General features: G+C 43.9%; 2 long non-coding RNA genes across 3 annotated transcripts in view; both read left to right on the top strand.

Annotated features, from left to right (window-relative positions):
* Positions 1–943: 943 nt before the first annotated feature.
* Positions 944–21,956, top strand: part of LOC310703555 — a 23,285-nt gene continuing 2,272 nt past the window's right edge. The window contains exons 1-2 of one of the 2 annotated variants that reach the window (XR_014524251.1): positions 944–1,054; positions 2,306–2,409. This is a non-coding gene — a long non-coding RNA (uncharacterized lncRNA). Of the gene's footprint in view, positions 1,108–2,305; positions 2,410–21,956 lie in introns of both variants that reach the window. The other variant, XR_014524252.1, reaches the window with a different exon arrangement.
* Positions 14,846–20,116, top strand: LOC310703563. Its single transcript, XR_014524261.1, has 3 exons — positions 14,846–14,944; positions 15,752–15,965; positions 18,641–20,116. It is a non-coding gene; the product is annotated as an uncharacterized lncRNA (long non-coding RNA).

Here is a 21,956-nt window from a genome sequence, read left to right on the forward strand (position 1 = left end):
CAAGTTGTTCCCTAGGCACCATGTAGATATTTTTTGGACCTCCCCTCTATATGCTGATTCGTCTCCACCTGTTATTAAACCCATTATGGTGGTGTCATCTGCAAACTTAATAATTGCAGTAGACGGGTCAGATGATACACAATCGTATGTATACAATGCGTACTATATAGGCCATTACATGCAATAGCATGTGTTAACTTGTGTGAAGTTGCACTTAAGAGCCTAAGCCATACTTTCTTTCAGAGCATGAGATAGCTTCTAAAGAAGGAGCAGAAGAGCAGTAGGAGAAGGAAGATAATGAGAGAGAAACATAACTATGCAATAATATGCACCAGATGTACATTTAACAATAGGAAAAGAGCCTGCTGGTTCAGGCTAATGGCTCATCTACTACAACATCCTATTTTCACAGTGGCCAAGCAGCTCATGGGTAGCCTGCAAGCAGGAGTTGAGCACAAGAGCAATCTCCCCTCCTACAGTTCCCAGCCACTGGTATTCAGAAGTCTGCAGCCATAGTGTCCTAGAAAAGCCAGAACAGACCTATCAACTTCTCCAACCTAACCTTGAAAAGAAGCCCACAAGGCAGCACCATGGAGAGCTCCAACAAAGCAACTTGCTCCGACAGTGTCCACTACCCGCTAACTCTCGGGATGTTCGAGTCTCCTCCTTTCCTCTGCCCATATGGAGTTGCCCCTTTCAGTGAGAGAGGGGCTGGTGGCCACTCTTCCCACACCCTGCTGCTGCTGCCCTCCACAGTGAGACAAAGACAGATTATGCCCACCTACCTCTGGGTGACTCTGTGTACACTACATCCACTGCAGCTGTGGAGAGGGAGGCGGTTGAATTTGCCAGCCGGCAAATGAAGCGAACTATGTGTCTTCCCTACTGATGCTGCTTGCCTGAAAAGGAGACAGTGGCCATTGTGACCTCATGATGATGACACCTGCTTGAGGGAGTGTCATGGCAACCTGTTTCATGTAATATCTTGCCTGATGAAGCATCATGAAGAACTTGAAAGCTTGCCACATTTTTGTGACTTTTTGATTGGTCCTAGGTATTGCCCAACTAGCCGATGGATAACAAACATGGATTCTGCGATGTGTTAAGGTGGCTAAGAGACTTATACTGCTAGACTAGAAGGACAAACTTTCTCCATGTTTCAGCCAGTGGTTTGAAGAGCTCACTGCCCACTTTGCATTTGAATGCATGCCATATAACTATCCATTTCATTTAGAAACCTATTAATGTATATGTTTCGAACAGAGTTAATGGGGTATTTTTAGTTTCAATGTCAGCTGGCAATAGATTGTTTCAATCACTGTTGTTCGTTTGTTTAGTTATTTTCTGTTACAAATGAAAATAATAAAAAAAACTGAAAGGGAGGAGGTATTGCCCAACTAAGAGTTGCAGCCATTCTTATAACAGGGAACAAGCTAAATTCAAAATTAAGGTGAAATTTAAACATTTAGAACAAAAATCTAAACTAATGGTAAATAAGAGCTGAAATACCAAATGTAAATTTTGCACACCCAAAAACTAACAGCTGTGAATATTATTAATGTGAAATGCATAAATTATCCAGGATCAGTACAAGCTGATCTGGATCAGTGAGATGATTTCTGTACTGAAAATAAATAGTTTATTTCTTAAAGTGAGTTGCTTCTTGAGCCAAAAGAGGGTTAAGTTTTCATTTGCTGTCTACAGCAAGAATATTGATTTTCAATAAAAACTATTCTATTAAACATCGGATCTGTAAGATACAGAATATTCTGCTTTTGCTCAAATTTAATATATTTTATGAGATATATGGAAGGAAAACTCAGTTTCCTTTTATATGGAAGAAATGATGGATCACTGTGATAAAATGAACCAGGCAAGGAAAAATGTAGATAAAGGGCCATAGCTCAGTGGTAGAACATTTGCTTTGTATGCAGAAAAACCCAAGTTCCATCCTCAGGTAAGACTTCAAATGTTCCTTGCCTGAAAGTGGGTCTGTATTGTTCTCCTTGCCTTCCCAAGGCGGCAGGTTGCTACCACATAGCTCATCATAGTGTGGCAGAGCCAATCTGAGACTCCCCCCATGCTGGCCTTGCCCCATTGCCTCTCCCTCTCAGTAGGCAACAGAGATGTTCAGGACTGGGAAGCCAGGAGAGCACAACATCCCCACACCTGTGTAGCACCATTGGTCACTACTGAATGTCGACAATATTGAGCTAGGTGGACTAATGTCCTAACAGTAGAAGGCAACATCCTAAGTTCTTATGAAAATTTTGTCATACTCTTTTCTCATGGTTTGATCCTCCAGGCCCCATTGAAATCATTCAGTATCTTCCAACTTTGACTTGGAAGCACTTCAGTAAGGATAGTGATATGTGACATGGCATCAAAACGCAGAAGCCAGCTTCTGAGGTGAGTAAATTTGTTCCCTAAATATCATTTTGTGCCTCATGTTGCTGAATATATTGAAAATGTAAACAGATGTTGGAGAACTCCTCTAGCTTCTTTGGCTTTGGAAAGAGCAAATGGAATTATTTTTATTTTTTTCATGCAGTTCATGGGTTTTTTTTTGTTTTTTGGATGAAGTTAAAGTGAACCAAATTAATTTTGCCACAATGCTTTAGGCTCTCTTATATGATGCCACCAACTGAGAGCCGATTGAAACATTAAGGGTGAAGGTGAAGGATTTTAAAGAACTAGTACGATGGTGGAAAGGAGTTTCCCTTTCAAATGTTCTCTTCTTGGGAGTTGAGTTTTCTAAACTCAGGCCACCCATAAAACAAGCCATATGATTTTGTTATCATTGGAAGCTGACTGTCAGAAGCACAGCTAATATGTTCTGTGGTATCTGGATGCCTCTACATTGCACGATAAGAGTATTATGCAGCAACAAAAAACTTTGACACACTATCCGTAAGAACTAGTTCAGATTTAGGATCCCACAGAACACTCCCTTCCTTACCCACCCTCTGCGGCACTCAGATAAGGGCTAATCAAGGCTTTCAAAATAGGGTTTGAGATTCTGTATAAGTTTAACCTAAACTTCAAAAAATGTGATCCAACAAGTGCTGTAAATCCATTTTTTTTTCTGTAAATACCATTCTGCCACCAAAATCATTGGGATTAAAAATGTTTAAATTGGACTGTATTTCACCACTACATTAAAATATCAGAGACATCAGTGGCACTGTGGACTAAACCACAGAGCCTCTTTCGGCTATACCTGCTATACCTGGTATAGAATGTAAGCAGCCCAATTACTTGTGGGACAACTTTCTGACAGCAAATAACACCTGCACTGGCCAGCCTAGGATCAAGGTTTGGGACGCGGGTGGCGCTGTGGTCTAATCCACTGAGCCTCTGGGCTTGCCAGTTAGAAGGCTGGCAGTTCGAATCCCCATGACGGAGTGAGCTCCCATTGCTCTATCTCAGCTCCTGCCAACCTAGCAGTTTGAAAGCACACCAGTGCAAGTAGATAAATAGGTATCACTGTGGCAGGAAGGTAAATGGCGTTTCTGTGAGCTCTGGCTTCCATCACGGTGTTCCATTGCGCCAGAAGCAGTTTAGCCATGCTCGCCACATGACCCAGAAAGATGTCTGTGGACGAACGCCAGCTCCCTCGGCCTGAAAGCGAGATGAGCGCCTCAACCCCATAGTCACCTTTGACTGGACTTAACTGTCCAGAGGTTCTTTACCTTTATCGGGGGATGATGACTAGGAAGTTTCTCCCTTTCCTTCTGTTACATCTTGATAATTTTGGACATAGTTCCTGCTCTGGCAGAAAAACCTTTATCTGGCCTGTCCCACTTCAGAACAGTAAAGGTAAAGGTAAAGGTAAAGGTACCCCTGCCCGTACGGGCCAGTCTTGACAGACTCTAGGGTTGTGGGCTCATCTCACTCTAGAGGCCGGGAGCCAGCGCTGTCCGCAGACACTTCCGGGTCACGTGGCCAGCGTGACGAAGCTACTCTGGTGAGCCAGAGCCGCACACAGAACGCCGTTTACCTTCCCGCTATAAAGCGGTACCTATTTATCTACTTGCACTTTAAGGGTGCATTCGAACTGCTAGGTGGGCAGGAGCTGGGACCGAAAGACGGGAGCTCACCCTGTTGCGGGAATTCGAACTGCCGACCATACGATCGGCAAGTCCTAGGCACTGTGGTTTTACCCACAGCACCACCAGCATCCCAGTAGTAATAGTAGAACAGTAGTAATGCATTATTGAGTGCACCCCAAAGTTCTTCCTTTTAAGTGAATGGGTGCCTTCATTCCTTTGGGGAAAAGTAAAACCCTGTAGTTGGGAACAACATTGTGGCAGATGAAATCCAATCTTGTCCTCTGCTGTTAACTCTGGGTGGGACAGTCTTTGCTTGTAGAGGAGGAGTTGCACCCATACAACATCCTTGCGGTTCACAAATCCTTTTTCTACACACATTACTGCCACCACAATAAACCTTTGCCTTATACAGTGGTACCTCAGGTTAAGAACTTAATTCGTTCTGGAGGTCCGTTCTTAACCTGAAACTGTTCTTAACCTGAGGTACCACTTTAGCTAACGGGGCCTCCTGCTGCTGCCACACCGCCGCCATGTGGTTTCTGGTCTCATCCTGAGGTAAAGTTATTAACCCGAGGTACTATTTCTGGGTTAGCAGAGTCTGTAACCTGAAGCATCTGTAACCTGAGGCATCTGTAGCCCGAGGTACCACTGTAATTTAAGAATAATCCAAGAGTCTTCTTTTTCACTAAACATTGGAAAGGAGGAGACATTGAGGGGACATGATAGCTACAGTATCTTCAAATATCTAAAGGGCTGCCACATGGAATGTTTTCTGCTGCTCTGGAGGGTAGGACCTGTACCAATGAATTCAAGTCACAAGAAAGGAGATTCCAACTAAACATCAGGAAGAAGCTTCTGACAGTAAGAGCCGTTAGATAGTGGAATGGACTCCCTTGGGAGGTTATGGACTTTCCTTCAAATGGTTGGATGGCTATCTGCCATGGATGCTTTAGCTGATATTCCTGCATTGCAGGGAGTTGAGCTAGATGACCCTTCCAACTCTACAATCATATGGTTCTATTATTGGGGGAGCCAGTTGGCTGAGTGTACACCTGTCAGTTGGGGTCTGATACCTGCTCTCTTGACACTGGCGTTGCTGCCGCTTTCCCAAATGGGGATACAGCAGGGGGGCAGCGAGGGTGGGGCTGTGCAGACAAACCAGCAGAGCTAATCCTTACTATCACCGTGCCACTTCCAGGTAAGCTGCTGCAACACTTTTACTTAGGCAGACATCAGTAGTGGATCACGTGATGGGGTGGACCCACAGAGCCATCCCATCGCATGAGCCACTACTGATGCCTGTGTCATGAATTAGAAACTGTTGCTCATATCTTCGGGGGGGGGGGGGTTATCCACGTGTCTTCCCTTGTTCTGGAAATGTGTGTAAAGAAGCAACAGGGAAATAACTGCAGAAGAGCTTTTTTCTCCTGCACAAAAGTGAACTTCGACATAGGAATGAGATGTCTCTAGTAAAGTCTGGGAAGATTCTTCGCCATCCGTGATTAATCTATCCTACACCAGTCTGCATGATGACCCCTTTTAGATGTTCCCATTGGCCGATTCCCAGAGTTCCAGACATGCCACAAAGTTTTGGCTGGCCAGGAGATTCCAAGCATCGCCAGACTTCTTGATTTTAGCTACATTCAAGATGAAAGTTGGATTTCCCCTCTCCCCTTTAAAAGTTGGTGGCATAACCCAATGAATGTATTGCATTTTCAGCTGCATGTTTTGAAAACTAAAAGGACAAGAAAACAGTGTGGGAAAAATCAGGCTGCAGGACGACAAGAGGGGAGAAAAACAAACACCCTCTATAGTTCCCATAGCTCAACAGAGCATGTTGTTAGGGTAACTCATAGGCCAGTGCCTCTGAGGGATCCAATCACTGTTTGGCAGAATTAGATTCTGATTCATGCTTTCTTAACTCATACACGTGCCAACGAGGGATGAGAACATTCCATGGGAACTTTATGACCAGTCTCCTCCTTATCAGCTTTGAACCAGCTGCCAGACTTGAAGGTTGTTCGATAGATAATTGAATTCTCCACATCACACATTAATTTCTAGATCCTGTCTTATCCATCCATGGGCTAAGATTCAAGGCCCAACGCAGAGTAGCATTTTCCTATCCACACCCACCCTTCCTGTCTCTGAACTTCCTTCCTTAAGATTTACCCAGAGATCATTGTGCTAAGGGAATTCCCTGTCCTCAGCTTGTAAACCTCATCCCCTTGGAACTTGTTCACAAGCTTTGCTCTGACACTAGGGATTTTTTAAAATCAATGCTTCCCTACAAGCAAGGTCTGCAACGAAAAGTTGTGTTGTATTCCCAGTCTCTCTTACAGCAGTGCTCTCTAGAGGAGAGTTATAATCCTTCTCAGGTAGCCTCAGGAGGAAGGAAGGGGGAAAGGCTATCATCAACAGCATATCACCAAGTGATGGACAGGAGGGTTGTCCCATTCACCTGTCAAAGTTGGCCCATGGAGGTGGGAGGAGATGGCAACCAAGGAGGATCAAACTGCTTGCCCATCAGATAATGGGTTGGGAGTCCAGTTCTGCTGTTGGCAGGGAACAGCTGCATAATCAGTCGTGTCCTTACCTAGCCCCACACCTGATGCCATATAAGACATGCAAGGTGGGTGCAGCCCCAGATTACACATCTTTGTAAAACAGTCTCCCCTAATATATTTTGCATGCTATTTTCATAAATATATGCATAATATTTAGTATGTATTTTTTCACTAATATTGGGAATTTTTATGCATACTATACCCCAGTATAGGTAGAACTCATCTTACATGCATAAAGCTACAATCACATAAGCAAATATGTGTAACATGCAAGTTACTTTTATATGTGTTTACTTTTACATAGTACTTGGTCTCAATATTATTATCTTTAGAGAGGAGCAACAATCAGTGGAAATCCACCCATGTGCTTCCATTAAAAGTGGGTTGTGGATTAGGCTGAAAATGTGTTAGTGCTGAAGCTGCCTTTTACTGAGTCACCATTGCTTACCCAGTCCATCAGTGGTTCTTCAAGGTCACAAACATGAGATCTTCTGCAGCTCATTGAAATTCTTGTAACTGGACATGCCAAGGATAGAACCTGAAACCTTGTTCATACAAAGGCCCATACAAACTTATCCAGATCATATGATCATCATCTGAGACCCTTCATCGTGTGCCTCCTGCACTAAAAAAAGTATACTTTAAAAAAAGGAGAAGGGGAGATGATGTGGAATGCTCTCTAGAGTTAAATACAGTGATCCATCCAGTCCTACGTGCTGTCTCCAGTAATGACAAGAGAATCAGATTTGTCAGAAGATAGGCAACTAGAGGATGCTTCATTCCCACACTGATCAAAGCTCATACCCGCTTTGCTACACTAGTTATACCAAGGTCGGAAGCCACACAGAACATAGGCACCATTTTTCATAGCAAGTTATTTGTGTGATATGGCTTCCACCTGTTCATGGCGAGTTTTAACCACACCAAAGAAACTCTCTGAAAAAGTGGAGTGGTTATTTGTGGCCACACTCTGGGTTGTATTCATAGAATCGTGGCACCAGCCTTTACTCAGAGAAGACCCACTTAAATTAAAGCCAATATCTCTTGAGTTAGTTGAATACAGCCCCATGTGCCTGAAACAGCCACCAACTCTACCTGATGAAAAAGCCACAGACCTTTCTGTCTGATGGACCCTTGGTGACTGCCATTCTTGTTTTCACTTGGAGGCAGCTAGAATAATGCAATGTACTTCATGTAAAAATTCATGTAAACTGCTTGGAAGTGCCAGTCACTGCAGAATGTATTGTACAGTCACTGTGCAGGGGATTTTAGGAGAGCAAGGCACAAGATAATGCATAATTATCGCCCAGTCAGTCTGACATCAATACCAGGGAAGATTCTGGAGCAGATCATTAAGCAAACAGTCTGCGAGCACCTAGAAAGGAATGCTGTGATCACCAATAGTCAGCATGGATTTCTGAAAAATAAGTCATGTCAGACTAACCTGATCTCGTTTTTTGACAGAATTACAAGCCTGGTAGATGAGGGGAACGCAGTGGATGTAGCCTACCTTGATTTCAGCAAGGCATTCAACAAGGTGCCCCATGATATTATTGTAAAGAAGCTGGTAAAATGCGGTCTTGACTATGCTACCACTCAGTGGATTTGTAACTGGCTGACTGACCGAACCCAAAGGGTGCTCATCAATGGTTCCTCTTAATCCTGGAGAAGAGTGACTAGTGGGGTGCCACAGGGTTCTGTCTTGGGCCCGGTCTTATTCAACATCTTTATCAACGACTTGGATGATGGACTCAAGGGCATCCTGATCAAATTTGCAGATGACACCAAACTGGGAGGGGTGGCTAACACCCCAGAGGACAGGATCACACTTCAAAACGACCTTGACAGATTAGAGAACTGGGCCAAAACAAACAAGATGAACTTTAACAGGGAGAAATGTAAAGTATTGCACTTGGGCAAAAAAAATGAGAGGCACAAATACAAGATGGGTGACACCTGGCTTGAGAGCAGTACACGTGAAAAGGATCTAGGAGTCTTGGTTGACCACAAACTTGACATGAGCCAACAGTGTGACGCGGCAGCTAAAAAAGCCAATGCAATTCTGGGCTGCATCAATAGGAGTATAGCATCTAGGTCAAGGGAAGTAATAGTGCCACTGTATTCTGCTCTGGTCAGACCTCACCTGGAGTACTGTGTCCAGTTCTGGGCACCACAGTACAAGAAGGACACTGACAAACTGGAACGTGTCCAGAGGAGGGCAACCAAAATGGTCAAAGGCCTGGAAACGATGCCTTATGAGGAACGGCTAAGGGAGCTGGGCATGTTTAGCCTGGAGAAGAGGAGGTTAAGGGGTGATATGATAGCCATGTTCAAATATATAAAAGGATGTCATATAGAGGAGGGAGAAAGGTTGTTTTCTGCTGCTCCAGAGAAGCGGGCACGGAGCAATGGATCCAAACTACAAGAAAGAAGATTCCACCTAAACATTAGGAAGAACTTCCTGACAGTAAGAGCTGTTTGACAGTGGAATTTGCTGCCCAGGAGTGTGGTGGAGTCTCCTACTTTGGAGGTCTTTAAGCAGAGGCTTGACAACCATATGTCAGGAGTGCTCTGATGGTGTTTCCTGCTTGGCAGGGGGTTGGACTCGATCGCCCTTGTGGTCTATTCCAACTCTATGATTCTATGATTCTAAGAAGACCTTGCTATGTGCACATAGATCTAAGCTAGAATCCTAATGCCTATGCATAAGCCTGGTAGATATTGCCTGCTAATCAGTCTACGGGGTATAATATTTCTACTTGTAGTTGGTCAAAATGACTGTGCTGCAGTTTGACACTGAAAATGCCAGGTATTTCACTCTTAATACAGCTACTAGTTTGTGCCAACTCTCTTTTCATACGCCAACTCTCTTTTCAAATACTGACAAAGGAAGGTTATGTCTAAGTATGCAAATCCTCATAAATGTACAATGAGAAACAGCAAACCGATACAAATAACTTGCAGTCTACGGAGCTGACCTGATGATATGATGTCAATCCAGCAGATCAGCGATGGAAATGGAAATTGACTTTAGTTTTCCAGACACTCCATTACTGTCCATTCCTTATAAAGCCAGCAAGAATGTGGGTGGCGCTGTGGTCTAAACCACAGAGCCTAGGGCTTGACAATCAGAAGGTTGGTGGTTCGAATCCTCACGACGGGGTGAGCTCCCGTTGCTCAGTCCCAGCTCCTGCCCACCTAGCAGTTTGAAAGCACATCAAAGTGCAAGTAAATAAATAGGTACTGCTCCGGTGGGAAGGTAAACAACGTTTCTGTGCGCTGCTCTGGTTTGCCAGAAGTGGCTTAATCAGGCTGGCCACATGACCCGGAAGCTGCCTGCGGACAAACGCCGGCTCCCTTGGCCTATAGAGCGAGATGAGTGCGCAAACCCAGAGTCTTCTGTGGCTGGACCTAATGGTCAGGGGTACCTTTACCTTTACCTTTCACCTTATAAAGCCACAGTACTCTTCTCTAGGGCTCTCATGCTAATAGTCTCTATAATGTCTGGTATAAGCAAATCTCTGGAATATCAGAAGCCTTTGATACGAAAGACATGCTAACATATCTCCCTTAATTTCCTTATTGTTTTCAATATTGTTTGTTCTAAGAATTGGAGAGGATTTGAGTTTATTTAACTTGTACAAATAGATTATCCTGAGATATTTATTTAAACCTTTGGGGTTTATAATCAGCCATGCCCACCACAATTTAGGCAATATTGGCTGTTGGCAACTCCCTATGGCTCTTTACTCCAAATCTCCATTAGGCCACAGAGGCACAAATCAAGTAATTTAATGGAATTTGCAGTTCTTCACTAAACTTTTTTGAGAAGTCTTTGCTTAAAACTTGTCTTGCATTGTGAATTTAGGAAATGGAAAAGCCCCCTAAATGTAATCACAACTAGAGTAGCCTTCTTCAAGCCCAGTTGTTCTTGGACTCCAGTTCCCATCAGCACCAACCATCATGGTCAGTGGTTAGCAGTGACAGGAGTTGGAGTGCAACACCATCTGGAGGGCACCAGATTGGGGGAAACTGAGCAAAGCTGTTGGTTAGGTTGGAAGGAAACATAGATTTAATTCATCATTGAACCTGTGCAGATTAGTTTATCTCGCCTCCATGTAAGATTTCTGTGTGGCTAAAATGTAGTTCTAAGCTCCTGAAAAGAAGCAAGTGACAGTTAATTGAACATAGCCCTGGTTAAAACAACACTGTTTAGTTTCATTTGTTTTAAAACTATATTCTGGAGACAATGGACATTGTGAGGTTTTGGCAGCATCACTGAGTTCCATCAAGTGGCTTGAGATCTCTACTAGCAGTCTATGGAACCAAGCAGGTAAGTAAGGAGACTGGAGGAGACTCTTGAGAGTCCCATGGACTGCAAGATGATCAAACCTATCCTTTCTTAAGGAAATCAGCCCTGAGTGCTCACTGGAAGGACAGACCGTGAAGCTGAGGCTGCAATACTTTGGCCACCTCATGAGAAGAGAAGACGCCCAGGAAATGACCCTGATGTTGGGAAAGATGGAGGGCACAAGGAGAAGGGGACGACAGAGGATGGATGACATGGTTGGACGGTGTTCTCGAAGCTACAAACATGAGTCTGGCCAAACTGCGGGAGGCAGTGGAAGACAGGAGTGCCTGGCGTGCTCTGGTCCATGGGGTCACGAAGAGTCAGATACGACTAAACGACTAAATAACAACAACTACTGCATTTTTAATCTCATGTTTCTTTTGCCATGGAACTCAAGATGCCATACATGTGATTCCCCACTGGTCACTCATCTAGGCACTGATCAGAACCAGACCAGCTTCAGCAGGCATGGTGGCCTTCTAACCAGAGAAATTCATGGATGAGAAAAGGTCTGTCAATGCCTATCAGCAGAGCCAGCCCAATATATTTTGACACCTGAGGCAAACTGCAAAATGGTGCCTCCCTCTCCACCAGGGAAGAAGATGTGAGTGAAGATCTACATTGAGAATGGGGTAGGGAATCTACATCGGGATCTGCTGCTCCTATGGATCCTGCCTCCTGAGGTGATCACTTCAACTGGCCTCATGGGTGGACCACCCCTGGCTATCAGGGATGCCTGTCTATTTGTGGTCTTAGTTACTTTACACCAGACTTTATCAGCAAATTGGATTCTTTTCAGTGTAAGTATGGATCAAGATAAGGGTTTTTATCTCCTACTGCAGATGTTACATTTGCATAGTAAGCTTTGTACAATGATATTATCACCAATTAATTCTCTGTTCTTATCTTGGAGCTTTGCCTATAAATGGCACAGTAGTACTGGGCCTCTTACATTTCAGATAGATCATTAGGCCCTACTATTTCCAATCCCCACTCCAGACCTTTGACATGTATGTTGTTGTTTAGTTGTTTAGTCTTGTCCGACTCTTTGTGACCCCATGGACCAGAGCACGCCAGGCACTCCTGTCTTCCACTGCCTCCTGCAGTTTGGTCAAACTCATGCTGGTAGCTTCGAGAATACCATCCAACCACCTCATCCTCTGTCGTCCCCTTCTCCTTGTGCCCTCAATCCTTCCCAACATCAGGGTCTTTTCTTGGGAGTCTTCTCTTCTCATGAGGTGGCCAAAGTATTGGAGTCTCAGCTGCTTCAGGATCTGTCCTTCCAGTGAGCTCTCAGGGCTGATTTCCTTAAGAATGGATAGGTTTGATCTTCTTGCAGTCCATGGGACTCTCAAGAGTCTCCTCCAGCACCATAATTCAAAAGCATCAATTCTTTGGCAATCAGCCTTCTTTATGGTCCAGCTCTCACTTCCATACATCACTACTGGGAAAACCATAGCTTTACCTGCCAATTGAGGATTATGCATCTGATGAAGTAGGTTTCAGTCTATGAAAGTTACATCACAAAAAAGTTATTAGTCATTAGGAAGTCAAAGATTATTTGACTTCTATTTTTGCAGCAGACTTAATGCAGTTACCTTTCTGGGATGTGTCAGGTGCTTTGAGCACTTTGGAAGAGAGTTAAAATTTAAGCACAGGATGCTGGGAAAGTGATTCGAAAGAGCTAATTGGAGAGAAGGGGATTTCCAAAGATGACGACACTTCTGGAAAAAACTGTTCAGGACCAGCTTAAACAAATATGGCATCAAGCCTTATTGATGGGAGCCAAGGAACACAGGGCCATTTCTGTGCTGTCAAATGTCATGACACAAAGATTCATGAGAAAATGCCTTCTAGCTCCCGGGAAATCTCCCTGTCAGAGCACACCCTCCTAGTTCGACACATCTGCTATACTTCGTGCAGGAATTCATCGGGCACAAAACATAGATGGATTTCTTGGGAATGAGCAAGAGACTTCATATAAATGCTTTTTGCTGGGGGGGGGGAGGAAGGAAGCAAGAAGAACCATACATGTAACTATTTTTATTTTTGCATATTTCTGAAGCATTCTAAAGAGGGTGATAGATAAACCACACATCATATCACATCCTCCTCAAAATGACTGAGACATGTGGAGGAAGAGAATCTATTAGAATAGAGAGATGTGCTTTGTACAGGTGAAGGTTTAGCGTTAGTTTAGCAGAAAACCAACATTTGTCAAGGATCCTTATGGTGGAAGAAGGTAGCAGAGCTTTCATTTTATGCAGTAGGCTGAAACGAGTCCTCGACTTTCTAAAAGCCCATCCCTATGAGGGGTCGAATTACTGTAATATCAAATAATGTTTGCAGACATTTCAAGTGGTGCTGGCAGAGTTAGGAATCAATTACAGAATGCTGAATTTTAATGTTGTTGATATGAGTTCATCTTAATGGAGAGGGGGGAAAGGGATATCTCACACAAGACCAGGAAACAGAAGGGGCAGACTGAGCAGTGCTCTAAAACTGTGAAGACAGGGGCTACACAACCAGGTGGGAGGTGTCTCAAGAAGTCCAGGAGGAAAATGGGGTTATACCTCCACTCAAGACAGGAGGGGGAGAAGTGCTGTTAGTGGGGAAGAGTGCCAAGAGGTAAGGAAGGCTGACTTTCTCATACTGATTCAATTTAACCGGCCAGTTTTCTGACTGTGGGCTTCCAGTGAACTTATGATTCAGCAACACATGCATATTTAGTCTGCGGGACACTGCCACAAATTATTAATGTGGCAAATAGTTTAAACATCTCTATCCAAAAGACGGTCAGATTTCTAGTTGGAGCTTAAGATTGTTTGGCACTGAATGTGTGATTCTGCGACAGCTCAAAGCATGTTCACTGCTAACGCAGCTCAGATATATCCACAGACAGATTTTGGCCTTTTGGTCTGTGGAGTAAAAATGGTTTTAAGGTCTGCAGAAGTAAATAGTAGACGCTAATATGGTGTTCATCCCAGATCTGTCATTGGAAAAGCTCCATCTTCTCACAATCTCAGAGTGCAAACGTCTCTGTATATTTGATATCCTTGACATTAAAAGAGTGATCTGGTTTGTTTAATGGCTCTGAAAGCATCCCTGAGTCACTGAAGCTAATAGCCCCCATTTGAAATTGTAGTGCCTGCTCTGAGCAGCACCAAGTGAAAAGTTCCAGATCCAGCCATTTGAAAAAACTCCTGGCACCGATGTTTAGATCTTGACCCCCTGACTATATTTTGGTTCACAGTTAGCAGCTAGGTTACCAAAGAGGGTGGCAGTGTTTAGGCATCCCTGCAGCTTCATTCTTCATTCAGGGTCTCCATTGACAAGATACTCCAACAGGCCTGATGTTTCTCCAAACTGCATTCCAGGGCTGAAGAACTATATAGAGGGAGAGCCATGGCTTAAATGCTCTCTCTGGAGTAGCTTCTGGCAGGAGAGGTCGGTGAGAAGGGCTGTCACCAGGTACCTAACCTCCAAGTAGTGCAAGTTTTACCCCTCACTGGGAGGTAGGGGATGAGGTGACAGGCAGCTTAGTGCTGTATGGATGCTTGGGCAGAAGTGCCAGAGTGACCCCATCAATGCCCCCAACAAATGGGATATAATCCATTGGAGCAGTCAAATACAACATTCCTTGTTTCCCTAGAGTGGCCACAGGCAGGAGGATGTTAATCCAGTCAGTATGACTTCCTGTTCCACTGGTATGGAGCATCCTCCCCCTGCATGTGACCAGGGAGATGGGCGTGACCCTGGCTGACTCCAAGTCACACAGCCATCTTCTCTCTTGATGCCATGCTGCTCTCCTGCTGCCATTTTGTTCTATTTATGCTGTTCTCTTAATGTATTTTGCTGTCTGCTTGCTCTCAGCCAGCGGCACATGGGCTCAATTCCCATAAGGGGTGAACTCACACTATGTTCTGTAACTACTAGCTAAAGCTTGCCATCAGGGATCATACTGTGAACTGAATGTGAGTAAACTTCTTGTTACTTTTAAGGAAAGACTCTTGTGTCTTTATTCTTTTAAGGGGGATAAAAGGGGACACCAGGAATAATCCATTCTAATCAAGCCAGACTGGATTGCTTAACTAAAGAGATTCAAATGAGTCTGCAAACTAGCTTCCTGCTGAATTGAGGGGAATCTGCTCTGCTACATGACCCAGTAGCGTGAATGAAGGAAGGATAATATTTAATTAATATATGCTCTCCTACTATCCTTAACATTCCCACACAACAGAGTGCCAACTTCCTCATTGCCTTGTCCCATCCCTTCTCCTTCCCTGTAAGCATAGTTGTCAAGCGTCCCTTATTTGGCAGGACAGTCCCTTATCCCACTGCCATGTCCAACTGCTGTCCCTTATTGGTGATGTCCCTTAAATTTCCCGGGTTTCAAAGGAAGCAGCTCCTCTCCCTCCCTCCCTGCTGGCCAGGGAGGAGGGAGCCTCCAACTGTGTTGCTTGGCTGTGTTGCTCGCCCAATAAGAAGTCTAAGAATTACTGGGGGGTGGAGCTTGCATGCCTGGTGCTGATCAAATTGGCTGCGTTGCCTGGGGACTTGCCTTTGCTCAGCGCTTCCCAGCGGAGAGATGGCGGTGGTTTTCCTTGAGGCTTGAGGCTTCGTTTGGCTGCTGGCTGGGCTTTCTGCCTTTGGCTCGGAGGGGCTCAGAAGTTGAACATACCTGTGCTTGGAAAATCCCTTATTTTGGCTGCTGATCCCTTATTTTTGAGGCTGCTGGTCCCTTATTTTCAATTCTGTAAGTTGACAGCTATGCCTGTAAGTGGTCATGACTTTGCTGTCTGGAAGTCAGCTACCCACCCTGCCTCTACTCACTGACTGCTCTGGGCTTCTAGAAAGGATAATCTGCTGTCTTTGGTTTGAGCTTTAAGAGAGTCTGAAACTCTGCCTGGTTGGCATGGAATATAATCCAAGCTGTACCTGAAGAGTTCCATCCAGCTCACCGACTTGCAAGGCAGAGATGGGTGCTTTATCACGGTAGATTGCAAAATGTTCTTCTTCAGATTGTAGCTAAGGTGCTGAGCATCAAATTTTGGGGAAATGTGTAAACGTTTAGGCCTGACCCACTCCAATTGTGGACTCCGTTTCTGAACACAGAGGGTTCCCATGGGCCCTGTTAGCACCCTGTTACTCCTCCCCCCACATAGGACAACAATTGAATCCCATTCTTTATGATTTCATCAAGAAAACATGGGATGGGGAATTGCTGAGCCCTGTTTGAACCCCTTACGTTCAGGGGCTATGCCTGTGGCTTGAGTAGCTGATGTCCATTGCTCTTAGCAATTTGACTCTTTAACATTTTTTGCCTTAAAATTCTTTGATAATCATTATTAAGTATCCATGATAGTTTAAAAGCAACATTTTAGTCAATATGCGACTTAGTTTAGGATGAAATAAATTGTGTTTCATGGCTGAGAAGGGATTTGAACCCAAGTCTCTCAGGCCCTAGCTTAGTCCAACACTACACTACAGTGGCTTTCATTTACATAGGTTTAGATAAGATCTGCATGCCACCTCTGCCCTGCAAAGGAGATCTACAGGTGAGTCACATTTTGGATATGGAATCAAAGGCATAAATCAGTGTTTCAAACAAAAGGAAATTAGAATGTGCATCTGGGTGTTGATGTTGTCCATCTGCATTGCATTGCTTTCAGCTGAATGCCCATTTAACACACAGCCCCATCCATATTCTGATGCAGCTAGTCTTACAGAAACAGCTTTATAAAGTGTAGCTCGAGTGGATTCAGAGCAATCGTATATTATATACAGCGTCTCATGTGCTATTAGATAACACAAGCATCTGGGAAAGATGATATGTTTTACTGTTGCATAAGAGATATCACCATTGATATACACTTGAGATTGTGAGAAATGGGTGTGTTCTTTTGGAATATGCCTGCTGGAGAGTCTAACTGCTTTCCAGTGCAAGTGCCAAAGAATCGGAGCCAAAATCACAGCCATTAAATATTGAAGTCATTGTAGCCATCCAAGAAAAAGGGTCACAAATTATCTATTGTTCTGTCTGACTTTATAGAAAGAAACTTGGGAATGTCAAACACTGATTACAATTCAAAGAAGGAAAAAAAACAATAATAAAAATGATGCCAAATAACACTGTTTTAAAGTTCAGCTTAGTGCTCTTAAATTACAAAGCAGAACTCTTTCTTCTAATGTTTGGCATGCCCACATTCTAATTTTGACTTCTTCTGAAAGGTGGCGATAGCATCTGATGAGTCACCATTGAAATGTGTGAGACCAAATGTTCCCCCCCCCCCCCATATACGGTAGCTGAAGCAATCAGCACTCTTGGTTTGTTGTGCATGGCTTGCTTTCGTTGGGCAATAGTGGCATGGTGTTCCACTTCCTGAACCATGTGATCGGGGCATTCTATTGGGGAACTTGGACCGAACTCTACATTCCCTCTCAGACCCAGGCACCTAACTCTCCTACTCCCGACATGAACTTCATTTCATTCACTTTTGGCCATTGGCCCCACCCCTGAGCCTAGAATTCAGCATTTTAAAAATCTGATCTAATACAATGTGTGCTGGGCTGGAGTCTGCACTGTAAGAAATGATAGGCACGGGGACCATTGGTGACAGATGCCCATTGGGAGGAAAATAGAAATACAGGAAGTGGTTTTACATCGCGCCAGAATATGTGTTCATCTGTCAGGGACCGTGCTGAGGAGGGCTGCACTGAGAAAGAATGGTGGGAGCCTCCCCCTGCTCCAGATCCTGAATCTTCCCAGGAGCAGGAGGACAGTATAGATTTGGAACAGTGGTTTGCAGAGGGGCATAGTTCAGAAGGCTGAAGCTGGGAAATACTGGATGGGGGACAGCTAGGAGAAGAAACACTGGAAGAGAGAGGGTTAACAGATTCACAGTCTCTGGACAGCAGTCACCCCACCTTCTCCAAAGTCACGGAGAGCTCAAAAAGTAGCAGAACAGAAAGCACAGAGGGTACAAACTCAGATTACAAGACATAGAAGTGACGTAGATTAATAGGGACAGCAGGGGGTGGATTCCTTAATTGGGAGCACTGCCATTCCTAGTTGTGTTCTTTGTTCTCTCTGTGATTATTAAAGTATAAATGGCAGTTAATAATTTGGTTCTGAAGCTAATTTAGATTACATTTATACGATGGAAAGACAATTCTTCTATGGAGGTCTATACAAAGCCATTGCCATATCTGGCCACAGAGACTGAGTCACACAAACCTTTATTGCATATGCAATCCAAGAAAAATTGTTCCAGAGAAAGGAGTTTTGTTGATTGCCTTGTGTCCCTCAGGACAATTCTGCTTGTACCCACATACTTTAAACCAGCTTACTAAAATTACAATGCACCCCCAACACAAGTATCTTGGGATGTGTTGTTTTGTGTGGTTGATTGTTATATCCTGTTGGAAATCCTTAAACCCCAACCAAAAAGCAGGTCTCAGAGTTCTGCTGGGGGAAGAATGTAAGAATGTTCAACTAGTTCCTGTTTGGAGGAAGGATGTGCCTTCAGTAATAGAGATGAATATGTGAACAGTCTAAATAAGGGATCCAAACTCTCTTAGGAAAGGGGGGGGCGGGAATCTTGTTTTTATTTCTGGAAAGGAAAGAGAGATACATTTCACAAAAAGCCTGTTTTCTTTTTGTAAGGCAGCTTCCCTTTAGCGCTCACATCTGGAAAGCATGAAAGGAGGAGGACAGCCTTCTGCCAGGCCTAGAAGTATAGAGGTGTTTGGAAAACTTCAACCATCCCAAAATGCTTAAATCAGCCAAAGCGAAAGGCAGAGCCTGGAATCTAGTCATTCTTGCTGTGGTGTGTGTGTATGTGTTGCTACAGCTTCCTTTTGAAAGTTAAAATAAAAGATCAGCTCCCCCACAGGACTTACTTTTTTTTTGAGCACATCATCAAGGAAGCGATGATTTTGGCACACAGCACTTGCTGCCTCTCCTCTCCAGACAGCAAATAGCCCCACCACATTGCGCTGGGTGAAGAAACAGGAAGGAGCAAGAACACACAGCTTGCGCTCCTTGTCTCCAATGAGTCAGGAGAGCCGCCTCTGCTGAGGATGGAAATCCTCCACTTTTCCTGTGGTGCAGGAAATACCTGTAAACATCTCAGGGTATATTCAGCTCCAACAGACAGTAAACAAGACTATGTCATCCACTCCCATCTACCAGAGCCTTGTAAGGCGAAAGCAACAAGGCGACCTTGAATTCAACCTGAAGGAAAATAACAGTGAAGGAACTGACTCATATGTATCCCCCCCCAAAATCCAAGTAGGGTCAGTCAGGAAGAAGGAAGGAAGGAAGGACACCTTGAGCCTACACAAGTCAAGAACATGTTAGAACCAGGAACCAAGTTGATTCAGTGGGCCACCCAGCTCAATATCCTGTTAATAACGGTAGCCAGTCCAGGATGCTTCCAAGGAAATGTGTAAGAAAATAGTACAGATACGAAAGGAGCTGTGCATATTGCTTCCAGCTTTTGAAGGTCAGAGAGCAAGGGGTGTCCTGTTTATAAAGTTTCTCAGGATGTCCAGCTTGGTCCTGAATGGGTTGACTGAGAGCTGATGCCTATGCATCTATGACAGTTGACACATGAGGTGGCAAAGAGAGGAGGATGGAAAGGATACTGTGAATTTATGAGACCATTCTCATAACAGGAACAATGGAAGCTTCCTCCTACTGAGTCCAACTGTCGGACAGAACCTGAGACCTTCTGCATGCAAAGTACATGCTCTACCACTGAACTATGACCAGCAGCTCCTTATGAGGTGGGCTTCTGCCTTCCCACAGTGCTTTGCAAATGTTCATACATGGGACCAGAATGCTGAAGACAGGGTGGGAGATAGCCATTCACCCTGCAGGGCTAATGGCTAATGTAGTGTAGAAGCCTAGTACGAACCGAGGAGCTAAAATTGTGAAATACAAATTCATCTAACAGTCGAGAGAACATTGCCCACAGAAAGTGTGGCAATAAAAATGTAGCCTTTACACTGTAGAATTTTATGACCTCATAAAACTACAGATTGAATATGATTCTTAGATCATAACATTCAACCATTGTCTAGAATTCTGTTGCCTTTTCAGAGTATAGAATGGCAAGGAACAAAGTAAACTACAGTCTAACTGGGGGGCATTTCTCAAAAAGGAAGGAAACGTGCAAGTGAGCTAGTATTGAGCAGTGCAAAATTACTTTTTTAATTTTAAAAACATGATTTTTAATTAGAGTATCTTAGATAAGATGGAAGGCAAAATGGCTGCTGTGGCGTTTGCCTCCTAGGTGGGTCATAAGGAAAGGGTTAAATGAGTGTGATGTGATTGGCCAGTGGGAACCCAAGGGGAGGAGTTAGAGTTGGAGTTATGTGAAAGTCAGTTGGGAGTTGGAGAAGGAAGAGGGAGGATAAGTCTGTGGGTTGGTCGAGTTGTGTTGTGAGAGAGTGTGAGGAACTGTTAGGTGGAGTCAGATAGATAGGTGGGATAATCAGTTTGAAGTTGTTAGGTACGTATAGGACAGTAACGAAACTAAGATTAAGAAACTGACAAGAAAAATTAACTGACACCACAAACTTGTTCATGCTTATAAATAAACTTGATTATTTGTTAATGTTAACAACTGTCTGGACTCTGTGTGTACCCAAGAAAAACAGATTTGGTGGCAGCGGGAAAGAGATCATAGTGGTGGCACAGGGATCAATAGACCGTCAAACGTCCGGGGACCCTGTGTGATCACCATAGCCGCACACACTACGTGTTGACAATTTCCCCAGCCATTCAAAACATCCTCATGGTTGTATTTACACATTAATTAAAGGGGACTGGATGTGTGAGTGAGAGAACTAGTCTACAAAGCTATTGAGTGTGTGCTGCATATTGCTTCAAGTGTGTGATAAACCACCGAGGACTCAAAGTGTGGAAGAACATGTGCAAGGACGTAGGTGTTTTTGTAGAATCAAGGCTGGAGCTCTTCTGATTTACTTTATACTATGTTTCTCATTCTCGTGAATGGACATTAATGAATATTGCCATCATTTAAAACAAATAGCAACTGATAGAATTGGGTGTGATTGTGAAGATGCCCTGTTTTGAAACCCAGCACCTCTTCTCGTACATGAATAGCGTGTAGAACCGTTGCAGATTATAAAGAATGCTTTTGGCTGTGGCAGCATGCTGGATATTTGAGAAGACTCAGAAGCACACCTTGGTGGATGCCACAAATTCTGGTGTAAATACATGGAAGCACTCCTTTTCCAAGCTGATCTGAGCACCCACAGAGACAGTAAAGTCCATGAAACAGGCGTATGGTGAGTGGAGAGCTGATCATTGTAGGAGGAGGACCACCTGCCTTCCAGAGGAAGCAGGAGAAGAAGAATCTCTTGCTGCTTTGTCACTGTTAAGATGACTGGTGTTCTACTTCTGTTTTATATTAAGAAGCAGTGTCTGTTCTTATTGGAAACCTGAGAACACGGATGGCGGTATCCCACTACACATTGCAATCTCTTCTCCCCGATAATTCAATTTGAATCTCTATCCATTTCGCTGCCTTATAACATTGTCAAGCTGCTCTTGCTGCTAAAACATTTCTCCTGGTGTTCAGCTGAAATCTACCCTCCTATAACTTCAGCTAATTAGATCTACTCTGGCAGCAGAGAACATGTCTTGACCCTGTTCCATGTGACAACACTTCAGGTCTTTGGAAAGCGGCATCATTCCCACCCACCTCCCAGTTTTATCCAAGCTAAATGTTCCTGGTCCCTGCCATTTTTCCTCATAGGATTTGTTTTCTATTGCCCTGACCATCTTCATCCATCTCCTTAGAACCCAGTCTAATTTGCTGATAATATATCAATCCATCTAGCACTGCAGCTGAAGTCTGAGTGGTGTAGAATAAAGCAATATCTATCTATCTATCTATCTATCTATCTATCTATCTATCTATCTATCATCTATCATCTATCATCTATCTATCT

This window comes from Podarcis liolepis, assembly GCF_965112155.1.
Source record: "Podarcis liolepis genome assembly, chromosome: 3".
Lineage (NCBI taxonomy): Eukaryota > Metazoa > Chordata > Lepidosauria > Squamata > Lacertidae > Podarcis > Podarcis liolepis.